Here is a 13,061-nt window from a genome sequence, read left to right as displayed (position 1 = left end):
GAAAAGAAGGACATGCACACACACTAGCATGGCGCACACAGCCAATACCTCTCCACTGAGGATATTATTTTAAACTCTCAATTTTTCAGCCAATTGGGTTGGCAATAAATAATACGCAAAATATGATGCGTGTGAAATTAAAATATCGTTTTAGGCCTATATGTTTATGAAAAAATTACGGCCTAATGTATCGTGACAAACGGGGAGATGCATTAATACGTGATAGTGTTGTTCATAGCTTAATAAGTGGGTAATATAATATTAGACAAATAAAATGTTTCAAAATTGGTGGAAATCAGGGTTTTGCGCCGAACAATGAGCAGCCAGACTCTGCACAGGCCCCGCAGGTTAGTGTCGTCTGGTCCCAGGACCGTGATTAAGTTGTGGAAAACGCGCTTAACCTTGGATCATTTTATGCCACAAAAGCGAACAATAACTAGACGCTGAGTCTTTGTGTGAGGGCTACAACATAACAAGAGATATACCGCACAAATCGTATTGGATCTCGTATGATTATTCCTGTAAATGTTCGTATATTGTGGCTCCTACTTCAAATGTAATTTAATCAACACTTCGAGCTGATGACACCACTGAAGTAGTTGTGAGTGCAAGTTAGCATAGCTTTACGCTGTGAAATGGCTGCCACGGGCCAAACATTTCTGACCCATTTTCAGCCAAGTTTTAACCAATATAACCCTTCTACCAAACAGGCCATATACGACACATTTGCCGTAAAATCTTTTTTTATGCTCTGAAACCTTTTTATAAGCTATAATGGTTATCTTTTTATAACCAATAATGATAATAATACACACTCCTAAGTGGCATTTGGTTAATCAGCTGTGGAAGTTGGTGCACCCACTGTAAATGATGGCAGAACTGGCAATCAGCACTGTAATGAGGCTGTGGTATAGAATGGGGACAGCCCATCAGCCCCCCCCCCCCCCTTTTTTTTAGTCACCTCTTGCAGCGCAAACCGCAGGAAAGTCTTTTTTCAATACACTGCCCAGAAACATCGGAATCTCCGTTTATTAGGGCGCATAGCGCTGCCGTTGTGTGGGGGCTCGCGCAGGGCCGTTCCTTTACGGAGACAATGGAAATGATTTGAATGACAAAAGAGAGGGAGCATTCTTACACAGTTTCTCTCTGCATGGGGTGCAGGGGAGGCGAAGGACTTGGAAAGGGGGAGGTGTTCCAGACTCTGATGGGGGTGTGGTGTATACCTGCACTCTGTGGCCTTGAGCTTTTGCCTTATGTCTTAGAAGAGGGCTGCCCAATCCTGTTCATGGAGATCTACCTTCCAGTAGGTTTGACACATCTGATTCTATTAATTACCTGCTCAATGAGATCTAGCTGTTGAGCGAGGTGTGCAGAGTTGGAGTGAACACACGCAGGATGGTGGACCTCCATGTACAGGCTTGGGCTACAGGCGGGTGCCCAGTTAGGAAAAGCTGATATTGTGATATCAGCATGGAAGCATCAGGGCATCTGTTCTCCCCTTCTGCAAGTCTCTCTGGGTGAGAGCATGTACTGTGATGTAATGAATTTTTGGACAAGACAACTGAACAAGGCCAAGTTTACTCTCTGCCTGACAACTTGTGCTCAGATTGAAGAACGGGTGTCCTAGATGGAGTCTCATATGATGTAGTAATGTGTGAGTGAGTGTTTTGTGTATGTGAGTTTGTGCATATCTGTTTTCGTTTCTTTATTTGTATGTGTGTGTGTGTGTGTGTGTGTGTGTGTGTAGGCGGGTGGATGGTTGTAGCCACAAGTGCGTATACGTACATGCGTATGAGTGTGTGAGAGACTTTCTATGTGTTTGAGGAAACACTGGGCTGGGTTGCTCCACAGCTGAAGTGAGGGCCAGGATTGCATCAGTCATACAGATAGTTTTGAAATAGAATGGCAAATCCCTGGGTAATGCAAGCTGGTTAAATCTCTGCACATTCAGAACAAACTGTACATATGACTTTCTCCCCGCGAACATGCCCCAGAGCTCCCCTTTAACCCTTTAAAGTGTAAGATCTCAAATATATGATTAGTATGATCTTAAATGAACATTCAACCCTCATTCCTGGTCATTAGAAGCAAGGAAGTTCTACTACACTGACTTAGAATAAAAAACATTCCAAAAAACCGACACACGGAATTGTACAATTGTCTTAGACATGTTGCAGTGAAAACATTTTCCTATATATATTTTTATTTGATTTTAATTGAATGTCCAGTATGTTAAGAAAAATACTCCATAGAGCTCAGGGAAGCCAAAATGTGATGTCCTTGCTTGAGGACACAGGGTCTCAGGAGGTTAAGGAGTTTGGGGCTATTTTTAAGTGAGACAGAACAACTTTTTTTTTTTTGGAGCAAGGCCTGTTTTTCAGGCCGTCCTTATGATTACATTCTTTGAGGTGATGAATAATTATTACTGTAATTAAATAATTCATGTTAATTAATCATGCCTTTTCTCTCAGTGATCAAATCAATGTGTTTGAATTGCTGCAGTAAGTGGATAAATGATTGACCACACCAGATACGTCCCATATGAACGTTCTGCGAGATGGATTTCCTGAAGCTGTCCCAGAATGGCTGACCCCGTTTCGCTGTGGTTTCCACAGGGATTTGAACAGTTCTGTGTGTTTGCGCTGTGGAGGAAAAGCCAGAGGGTAAACTCTCCCCATTGAATGAAAGACAGACAATCCCTCTGTCTCTGCTGGGCCTCTCTCTTCTTTTTCTCTTCCTTTCTTTTCTTTCCTTCACACACTCTTTAATTTCCCTCACTCCCTTCCTTTCCACCAGGGAAAAATCTATCTCTAGTGACTGCATGAATAGCGGCTGGCGAACTTTAAATGAAGGAAGTGGCCATTTTATTTTTAAATTGACTGTAGGCTCCCATATTATTATTAGTGTTATATTATTAGTTTTATATTTTATTAACAAGTAACTACAAATGTTTATTTTATCTGGGCTTATGTTGTAGTGTTATTTAAACTTTTCACACTTAACTATATATCACAGCTTTGTATGCAAAAATAATAAATAAATATCTGTGCTTTTTCATATGCCTTTAAACTGCGATGGCATATTTGTGTATGTTCTTTATACGGTTCAGTATAGTATCTTCTGTATGTACAGTGCTGTCCATAAGTATTTTGACAGTAACACATTTTTTGTTGTTTTGGCTCTGTATTCCAGCATGTTGGATTTGAAATAAAACAATGACTATAAAGTCATAGTGCAGACTTTCTAGCTTTAATTTGAGGGTTTTTAAATCCACATTGGGTGAAGAGTGTAGGGATTTGAGCCATTTTCATACTTAGTCCCCCAATTTTAGTGGACTAAATTGGACAATCGGCTGATTGTAATTGGATAATCGGCTGCTCAAATGTTTCCTCAAAAGGACAGGTGTGTTAAAGGTACAATAGTACAATAATTTCGGACTCCTAACATCAAGAGAATTGCAGCAACAAAAACCACAAAGCTGTTTATCCCTCACCCTTCCCTGTGAACGTACTGATCTTGAAACGCCATTGGCTTTGGCAATTGGAACCTATTTTCAACCAATGAGCTTGAATTATCGTACAGCTGTACAATGTTTTGGTATAGAGTGTCGGCCTGTCAACTGTATATTTTGAAAGCCAAATTGAAGGACTATAAACACACGTAGAGGGTGAGTCAACATGTCAGTGACAATTTGTCAATGATAGGAAGGGATTTATAATGGTCTTGTAACAATGTTTTAACACAAAAATCTTACCTATTGTACCTTCATAGTTTCATCGTTAGTTCATGCATAAAAGAGCTAGCAAGAGGTTTAGAGTTGATTCTCGGAGGGCTGTCTGTATTTGGAGTCTGTTGTCTCTCAACGTATGGACCAAAGAAGTGTCAATGCCAGTAAAGCAGGATCAGAAAAATCTGAATAAATAAATCGGAGACATAGCAAAAAAAATAGCAGTGTCAAAATCAACTGTTGGGTTCATTCGAGCAAGAATACACTGGTGAGCTCAGCAATGGCAAGTAACCTGGTAGACCACATAAGACCAGTGCAATGGATGACAGAAGATGACAGAAAAATTCCTGTTGAACTGATCAAGAGCACTCTCCAGGATATTTCCTAAGCCACTTGGATAGGTTTCTCAGGGGGCCTGGAGCCTATCCCAGCCAGTGCAGGATGAAAGGCAGGAATACACCCTGGATAGGTCATCAATCCATTGCAGGGCCCACGCACCATTCACTCACACATCCATACCCCTAGGACAGTTTGGACTCTGCAATTAACATAACCTACAATTAGGAAGCCGGAGTACCGAGAGGAAACCCACACAGACACGGGGAGAACAAGCTTCACACAGAACGGCCGTGCCGCAAACTGCGCCATCATGTCGCCCCCCAATGGAACACTGATGCCGTGAGTGATGCGGCCAGCTGTGTCCTGCCACTGCGGTGCAGTGTCAGTTGCCTGGCAACAAAATCTGGAATGGATCCTGCAATGTGTGGATGTGTGGTCTACAGGCCTCAGACCCTGTCCTTATAGGAGTACCTGTAGTACCTCAGACACACTTCACAGTCTGCTGTTCATATACTGCTCTTTATATTTGATGTTAATATATTTGATTTGTGTGTTTACTGCATTTATTCCTATCATTTATGTTTCATTGTTTTTTCGAGGGGATTTAGGGGCTGGTAGGAGGGAAGATTAGGTATGAGGGGCATTAGGATGGTGTACAGTGCAGTCTGTAAGTATTTGGCCAGTGGTGCAATTTCTGTTATTTTTGGTCTGGACTCCAGCACATTGGATTTTGAAATGAAACTATGGATATGAGGATGAAGTGCAGGCTGTCTTTTCATTTCAGGGTATTAACATCCATATCAGGTGATCTATTTAGGAATCATTTTAGGGGGCCAAAAGTAATCGGACAGTTAGCTTCACAGCTGGTTCTGATCTGTGAAATGTATTCAATCCCTTCCTTAGTGAACGTATAAGAAAGCCTTCAGTATCTAGTTTTGATTCTAGGCTGTTGATTGCCTTTGGAGACCAAGAGTTGTGCCAATAACAGTCAATGAAGTAAATAAAGGAAATAAAATAAAAGAAACAGAGACAGAGGCCAAACAATAGACTTCCCTTGGAACATCATTAAGAAGAAAGAGAGCACCGGCATGTGTTTAGGATGAAGCACCATCCAATGAGTTTGGAGGCATTCGATTGATTCTGTATACTTGCTTTTGATACAGTCAATGTTGGTCTTGTCTGTCCACAAGACATTTTTCCAGAACTCTCTATTTTAGGTACTTCTTAGCAAACTGTCACCTGGTTATCCTGTTATTGCAGCTTACTAGTGTTTTGCATCTTGCAGTGCTGCCTCTGTAGAACTGTTTGTGAAGTCTTCCGCAGAGAGTAGTCACTGACAGATCCACGCCCGTGCCAATAACAGACTCGAAAGGCAATCAAAAGCCTAGAACCAAGACTAAATACTGAACAGCTTTTTTATACATGCACTAGCAAAACGATTGAATGCACCTGACAAATCAGAAACATCTGAGAAGCCAACTTATGGTCCCATTAAAATGGCAGGGGGGCTATGTATAAAAAGGGATGCAATTCCTACATGGATCACCAGATATGGATTTAAAAAGCCTCAAATTAAAGCGGATAGTCTGCAATTTAACCTCATAGTCATGGTTTCATTTAAAATTAAATGTGCTGGAGTACAGTGAGCCCAACGAAAAATAAATTGTGCCACTGTCCAAGTATGTACGAACAATAAAGGGCAATTTTGATATGCAGCTGGAGTGATTTGTGTGTTCAATGAAAGAAGATCGAAAAGTCTCTCTCACAGGAGTTAGCGAGAGAGAGAGAGAGCTCACAGGGGTTAGAGAAAAGCTCACAGGATGTTTAGAGCTGATGACTTTACCACTCAGATGGGCTGATTTACGTGGGAAAAGAGGAGAGTGTGGACAGGATTACAGCACCCTGCGTCAGCAGCCTCACAGCTCAGACCCACTGCGGACTCCCTGGGTTTGTGTACAGTCTTATACCGCCTACACCCTCGTCATTGGAGGATTCCTCGCTGATCTACTGCATGATATTTATTTAACTGTGATCTGTCATAGATTTACATTATAACTGTGACCTGAAGCCAATTTAATTTCACCCGTCTATAACATAAGCCACTTTGTGGAGCCTACTCCATTGTATCTGCGTAGCATAAATACTAATAATGTCAGATGGTCTTGTTGGCCATTGTTCATATAGCCTCCCAATCACTCCCATTCATTGTGATGTGCAGTAGACCTTCAGTGTAACTGGGACACGCAATGGCTTTATAGTTTATCTGATCTACTGGACCAGGTGGTTTCTGTACTGATATAGTGCAACTGCAGTTTTGGCAGTCTGTCACTGTACATTTTCTAGGATGACAGAAATATATTTCTCTAAGGTCTGAGAGAGATATGCTGCCTGATGGGCTGCTATATATTTTATACATCTGTAATACGTGTACCAGGCCTATACATGTACTGTGTCTCAGATATTTTCACCCTCTAATTTTTGTTTTAGCTGTCTCTAATTCTAATCTTCTCTCATTCTTAGGCATGCCAAAATCGAAATTTCACTCCAATGGTATTTTCTATCCACTTCCTGGAAAACACAATTTTCAGAGATTTGTCATTGTGTACCAGCGGACATCTATTTAAATCAGACGTCTGTCAATTTTCTGTTCCCCTCCAATCAATATCCTTCCCCCCAGAGCCATAGGCCACGGCTCTGCTTATTTAATGTCAGCCAAATCGACTCTCTGCCATTTAACTCACGTATACGCCATATTGCGGAAGCTATTGCTGCTCTAACTTCCATTTCAGCGTGAATTTTAGTTCAATTTGCTTTTTTGGCAGGACAATATACATTTGAGGCGACAGGCGGTAAGAGCAGTCGTCTGGCAGTAGGAGGGTTGCCGGTTCTATCCCGCCCTGGGTGTGTCCAAGTGTCTCTGAGCAAGACACCCAACCCAAAAATGCTCCTGATGAGCTGGTTGGTGCCTTGAATGGCAGCCAATCGCCGTTGGTGTGTGAATGGGTGAATGAAAAAAGCATCAACTGTACAGCACTTTGGATAAAAAAATGCTACATAAATGCCAACCATTTACCATTCGCACATGTGATGCGTACACACCATGTGACCCTGTGATGCTTTAGTGACCAGTCCAGGGTGTATTGCTGCCTCTCGCACACTGCATGCTGGGATAGCCTCCAGCTCCACCCCATGACCCTGACCAGGAATGGGTGGTTTAGAAAATGGATGGGTGGATGGATACACCCCATGGTGTGAAGGTACATTCTACATTCTATGCATTGGTCTCGCCACAATGTGAAAGTAACATATTTGTCATCTGCGCAAAGCAATTGTTTTTTATTAAACAGTTATATTTGCAAAGAAATAAAATAAAGAAATTAAGTGCGGTCTGGCAGACAAAGGGACAAGGTTTCACCTCCCATCTTGGGGGGGGGGGGGGGGGGTCAACAAGAGGCCAAAGGCTGTCCTTTTCTTTTCCAAAATGCTCTTGATTTTCTTTATTTTCATAGGGTTGTTGAATTCTATAGCCTGTTCTTATGGTGGGTGCGTTTACCAACTCCCTGTTTTATTCTCATGCATGTGTGTCTCAGAGTATTATACACAGAACATCACTCAGTACCACAGGACACACATCTTATACATCTGATCTTTCACATCCGTGTACAAATTCACACACACCCCAGACACACAAATCTCTCTCTATCTCTCTCTCGCTCTCTCTCTCACATACGCACACAGATTGATGGGGAATACTGTCAGGTTTTTGCTCTAAAGTAAATAAGTGTGAATGATGACTTGTTCTCTGACATGTTGGGTGTTTGACTTTCACACAATTATTCAAAATGGTAATTACAATTATCTCTCTCAAGATCAAAAGTCTCTTTCTCTCACTCACAGTACTGTTGAGAAGGATCTAGTGGGGCTTTTGGCATTGCAGGTATCTGCGGGATGTGATGTTATGTTGTCTATATCTATAGTGAAGGTTGTTTGAAAGAAAAGGTTGTGATTGTGCTGTTATATGTTAATGTGGGTTTATTTATGTATTTGCCTTGTTTGTTTTACATCTCAGACCCTTGTAGAATGGACCATCTCAGACCTATTGTGGAATGGAGTGAAACTGGTTTCTTGCTTGGCTCAAGAACAATTAATCAAGCAACTTATTAAGCTTAATCTCCAGGCTGTGCTGAATACATGTTCATGGGGTAGCGATATGTAGGATTCTGCTCTTTACCTTTACCTTTGTTCAAACAGCTTGTTTGCCTCACAACAACAGCAGGTGATACATTTAGGTCTGTTTTGGGCTAGGGGCTCTGGGGTGAGTGGGACAGAGGGGCAGAGGGGCTCAGAGGGACAGAGGGACAGAGGGGCTCTGGGGGACAGAGGGGCTATGGGGGTGAGAGGGACAGAGGGACAGAGGGGCTCAGAGGGACAGAGGGACAGAGGGGCTCAGAGGGACAGAGGGGCTATGGGGGTGAGAGGGACAGAGGGACAGAGGGGCTCAGAGGGACAGAGGGGCTATAGGGGTGAGTGGGACAGAGGGACAGAGGGGCTCTGATGGTGGGTGGGACAGAGGGGCTGCAGGGCAGGGTGGGACAGTGGTACAGTGGTACAGTGGGACAGTGGGACAGAGGGACAGAGTGGCTCTGGGGGTGAGAGGGACAGAGGGACAGAGGGGCTGCAGGGCAGGGTGGGAAACCGTCGTAAAGCTCCGCGCAGCAGAAACATGCGGATGGGCTCAGCGAGACGTGCCTCTGTTTCCGTGTGAAATTGCTGGTTAAGACCCGGAGGAACAGCTGCAGGACAGTGCCCCCCTCCCCCACCGCCCCCGCCCCGCCCCGGGGCCGTAAATCCCGCCGCAGACCGCCGCGCTGAAAGAACCTGGGGGGATCTCCGGGGCGGACGCTCGGAGGTCAGGGCCCTAACCAGCGACGCAGACGGATAACCTGCCGTGACCTACTGTAACCTGTCGGGACCTACTGTAACCTGCCGGGACCTGCACAGCCTACGCCAAACCTGCAGCCACCTCCACCCACACACCCGCAGCGCCCGCCGGTAACCTAGCTACTGCACCGCGACCTACTGACCGTTTACAGCTGCAGTGTTTGGACCATTCCTCACGCCTTAATCATACTGTTTGTAATGCCGCATAAGCAGTATTTCACACATTATCACGCTATAATCGTACACACCATTTATAATGGCACAAATACATCACTGCAGCCATTGTTTAGGCATATTGTTTATAATACACGTTCATAGTACTGCAGGCGTTACACACACTGCTTATAATAGTCTATATGCAGTAGCGAAGGTATTAAACACACTGGCTGTAGTAGTCAACACTGCAGGTATTATAAACACTGTTATAACAGCACATAGACAATACTGTAGGCATTATACACACTGTTTACAATAGCGGATATCCAATACCGCAGGCATTATGTGCATGGTATTTGTAATCGCACATACTTTGTGAAATCGATACCCCTGAAGCAAACTTGATGAAAGGCAGTATTTCTTGAAGCGACCGTGCCCCCCCCCCCCTCCCCCAGGCAAAAAAGAATAAGAATTAGAGGGGACCTCAGACCTCTCTTGCCCCCCCAGTCGATTGTTTTGGGGCCTGGTGTCACTCCTGCACCATCAATCACCCCCCTTTCAGAGCGACACAGACAGGCTGAGGGAGACGCCCATTGAGGGGGGTGAGGGGTGGTTCTCATGCCCTCCCCGCCCCCCCCCCCCACAGCCCCTGCCCCCCAGCCCCCCCCCCCCCCCAGTCCTTACAGCCAGTGTTCCGACAGCTGGTTCAGCTGGGGCCAGAGGGTCTCAGTGTGGCCACGACAGCTGCCAGCCCGCCCCCCCACCCCCCCTGAACCCCTCGAACTCCCAACCTGCCGCAACTGCAACATGTGGGCTCTCTGTTCTTTTATGTGATGGCCCTCCGTTTCAAACACTTTTTCATACAGATCATATGTGTGTGTGTGTGTGTGGGTGTGTGTGTGTGTGTGAGAGAATGTCTTTGTGTGTGAGATTGTGTGTGTGTGTTGTTTTTGTGTGTTTGCGAGTGTTTGTCTGTGTGTTGGAGATAATGGGCTAAACTTGGCTTTGAAGACATTTTTGAAAAGTTTTCCTGTTTTCTTAACAAGCATAGTTTTGGCAGCCATCAAAGTTAGCTCAACAAACTTGTGTTTTTTTTTTTACTTTACAGACGTTGGTGTTGGTTGAATCCCAGCTATTGTCTGTGCGTGCTTGTGTGTGTGTGTGTGTGTATGTGTGTGTGTACATGTGATGGTTTTACTATCAGTTGTTATTGCTGACAGTGTAATGGGAAGCAACCCCCCCCCCCCCACACACACACACACACACACATACACACACACATACAGTGGGTGGGAAGTGGTCACAGTGTGAGATTGTTAATGTACATCACGCTTAACAGGCACACTGATCCGGTCTGTAAACAGCCCTGCTGTGCAGCAGAGACAGAACTTCATTACACAACAGACTACAGACTGAGCCAAGTGTTACAACACACACACACACACACACACACACACACCACACACACACACACACACACACACACCACTTTCTCTCTTCAATTCAATTCAAATTTGTTTAACTGGCCATGATAAACATACATTCCCAATACCAGAGAGAAACATAGTGAAATATTGAATTATATGCCAGAATGCAGTTGGCCACAGTCTTTGCCAGGGAGGGAAGTTTTCTGTTGGCAGGATAGTCCCTGGCTCATAGCTCGATTACAGCTCTTCTGCTCAGGGAAAAGCTCTTCTGCTGAGCAGCTCTGGCCCATAGAATCACCGAACGCCATACTGCACTCCGTGTGTGATGATATAGGAACAAATTGTGAAATGTTAGTTCTCATCATTCCTCATATCCATGGTGTGGACAGTTCTTTTTAAAAAATATTTTAAGGAGGTGTGGAATCCTACAGAGCTCAGATGTTTGTGGTCAGTGTTTTTCTGTGACATTCCGGAGACCGCACTCCTGAGTTTACACTGCGGCGGTCGTGTTTGACACGACTACGGTCTAACAGAAAGGCGTGGCTTTCTCCCCCGGCGGTGAGTCGGTTACGGTCGAGTCGTCTTTCCGGGTCGGGAGGATTGCGAAACCTAAACCAAAAGCTCGATTGGGCTGTGGATAGAAAAGCCATTTTAGAGTCCTGCAGAAAGAAGGATGTGAATCTTGGGGGAAATAGACCGGTTCTGGCTTCTCTGCAGGGGTACGGTCATTTAAGGTCTTTTGAGAGGTCGTAGAGGTCATTGGAGTGTTGAATGTGAGTCTCACGCAGACGGGAGTCAAATGAAACAGAGCGTGTCATCATTTACCCCGTCTCTGCGCACAAACACCACACTACAAATGCCAGCAACACACAGAGCTCATGTACTCCACTCAACCTACGTCTGCTAAATGTAATGCTGGCCATGTAACTTTTTCCAGAAATCTCCCTCAATGTATTTCACCACAGAATTATAACCAACGCCCTAAAGGCCACTCGACAACTGTTAGACCCTTGGAATTCTGCGTGACGTTGGCAGGATCGGATGCAGCGGTAACGTGAGGAACCCTTAAACCCACCCAACCTCTGGTGCAGCAGAATCTATTCTGTCCCGTTGCTGTGGATAGCCAGTCAAATGATATAGCTCAGGCTTCAGCCTGTGACTGTAGGTATGCTATCGTAAGTTCCCTGCCTGATAACATCCACTTGGCCTGTAGCCACCACATCTACTGATTTTATATCTATGATTTCCTGTTCAGTAGTATTGCCCCATGCACTGGCATTCAAAATACGAGGTTATTAAATGTTAGTCACAGAGACTGGATTACATTACACGCTATAAGACTCAGACAAACACCCATCTGAAAAAAAAACATATTACCTGTTGCGGTCTGGAGGCGGAGCAGGGAGTGACAGGTGAATTTGCTTGTTGAGACCCGGTCCACCTGCACATTGAGTAATCAGGCTCAAATTTGTTTTCCTGTGAAGCTGTGAGATTAGGTGAGTGTAAGTGAGCCGTTAATGGCACCCCTATGGGTTAGTATTATGTCTTGCAGCAGCAGAGATTTCCTTCTCATAATGCCCTTTCTCACAATGCATTTTGCTTGAGCACGGTATATATTATGTGTGTGTACTGTATGTGTGTGTGCAGGTGTGTGAGAGTCGGACCATCATATGTGTTTCAGGTATATGTGTGTGAGTCTGAGTCGTTTGCTCGGATGTGTTTAAGTGTTGTGATTGTGTTTTGTGTGTCTGTGTATGTGTGTGATTGAGGTGTGTATGTGTGCTTGTGCTTGATTGATGTCTGCGTATGCGCGTGCGACAGATGTGTGTGTGTGTGTGCGTTTATGAGGCTCACGTTTGTGTGTGTGTGTGTGTGCGCACATGAAACAGACGTGCGTATGTGTGCGCGTTTATGAGGCGCGGGTGTTTGTGTGTACGTGTGTGTGCATGCTCCTGATTGGGAGGTGTGTGTGTGAGACAGAAAGGAGAGTCCGTTGGAGAGATTACACCACTCTCTCCCTCGGGGGCTGTTACTCATGCACTCCTGCCCGCTCCCTGGTTCCCACACCTCCGCTCTCAGGTGAGTGTACCTGCCCCCCCCCCCCTCCCACCTGTCGCTACCTGTCCCAGCGCACACACCTCCCTGCCTGGACCGGGATACCTTCTCAGGCCTCTGCCGAAAAGGAAAACAGGCTTAGCTGGGCTCAGGGCCAAGCTCTCTTCAGACTCACAGATCTGCGGCAGGATTGGAGCTGAGGTGTGATTACAGAGACGGCAGCCATCAGGAGAGCAATTACCTGAGTGACACACAGGGCGCTCCCACACCAAGCACCACCACCCCAAACACTCCCACACCGAGCACCAGCACCCCAAACACTCCCACACCGAGCGCCACCACCCCAAACACTCCCACACCGAGCGCCAACACCCCAAACACTCCCACATCGAGCGCTAGCACCCCAAACACTCCCA

Source organism: Conger conger, chromosome 16 (genome assembly GCF_963514075.1).
Source record: "Conger conger chromosome 16, fConCon1.1, whole genome shotgun sequence".
NCBI classification, from domain to species: Eukaryota; Metazoa; Chordata; class Actinopteri; order Anguilliformes; family Congridae; genus Conger; species Conger conger.
Note: the sequence above shows the minus strand (reverse complement) of the source record.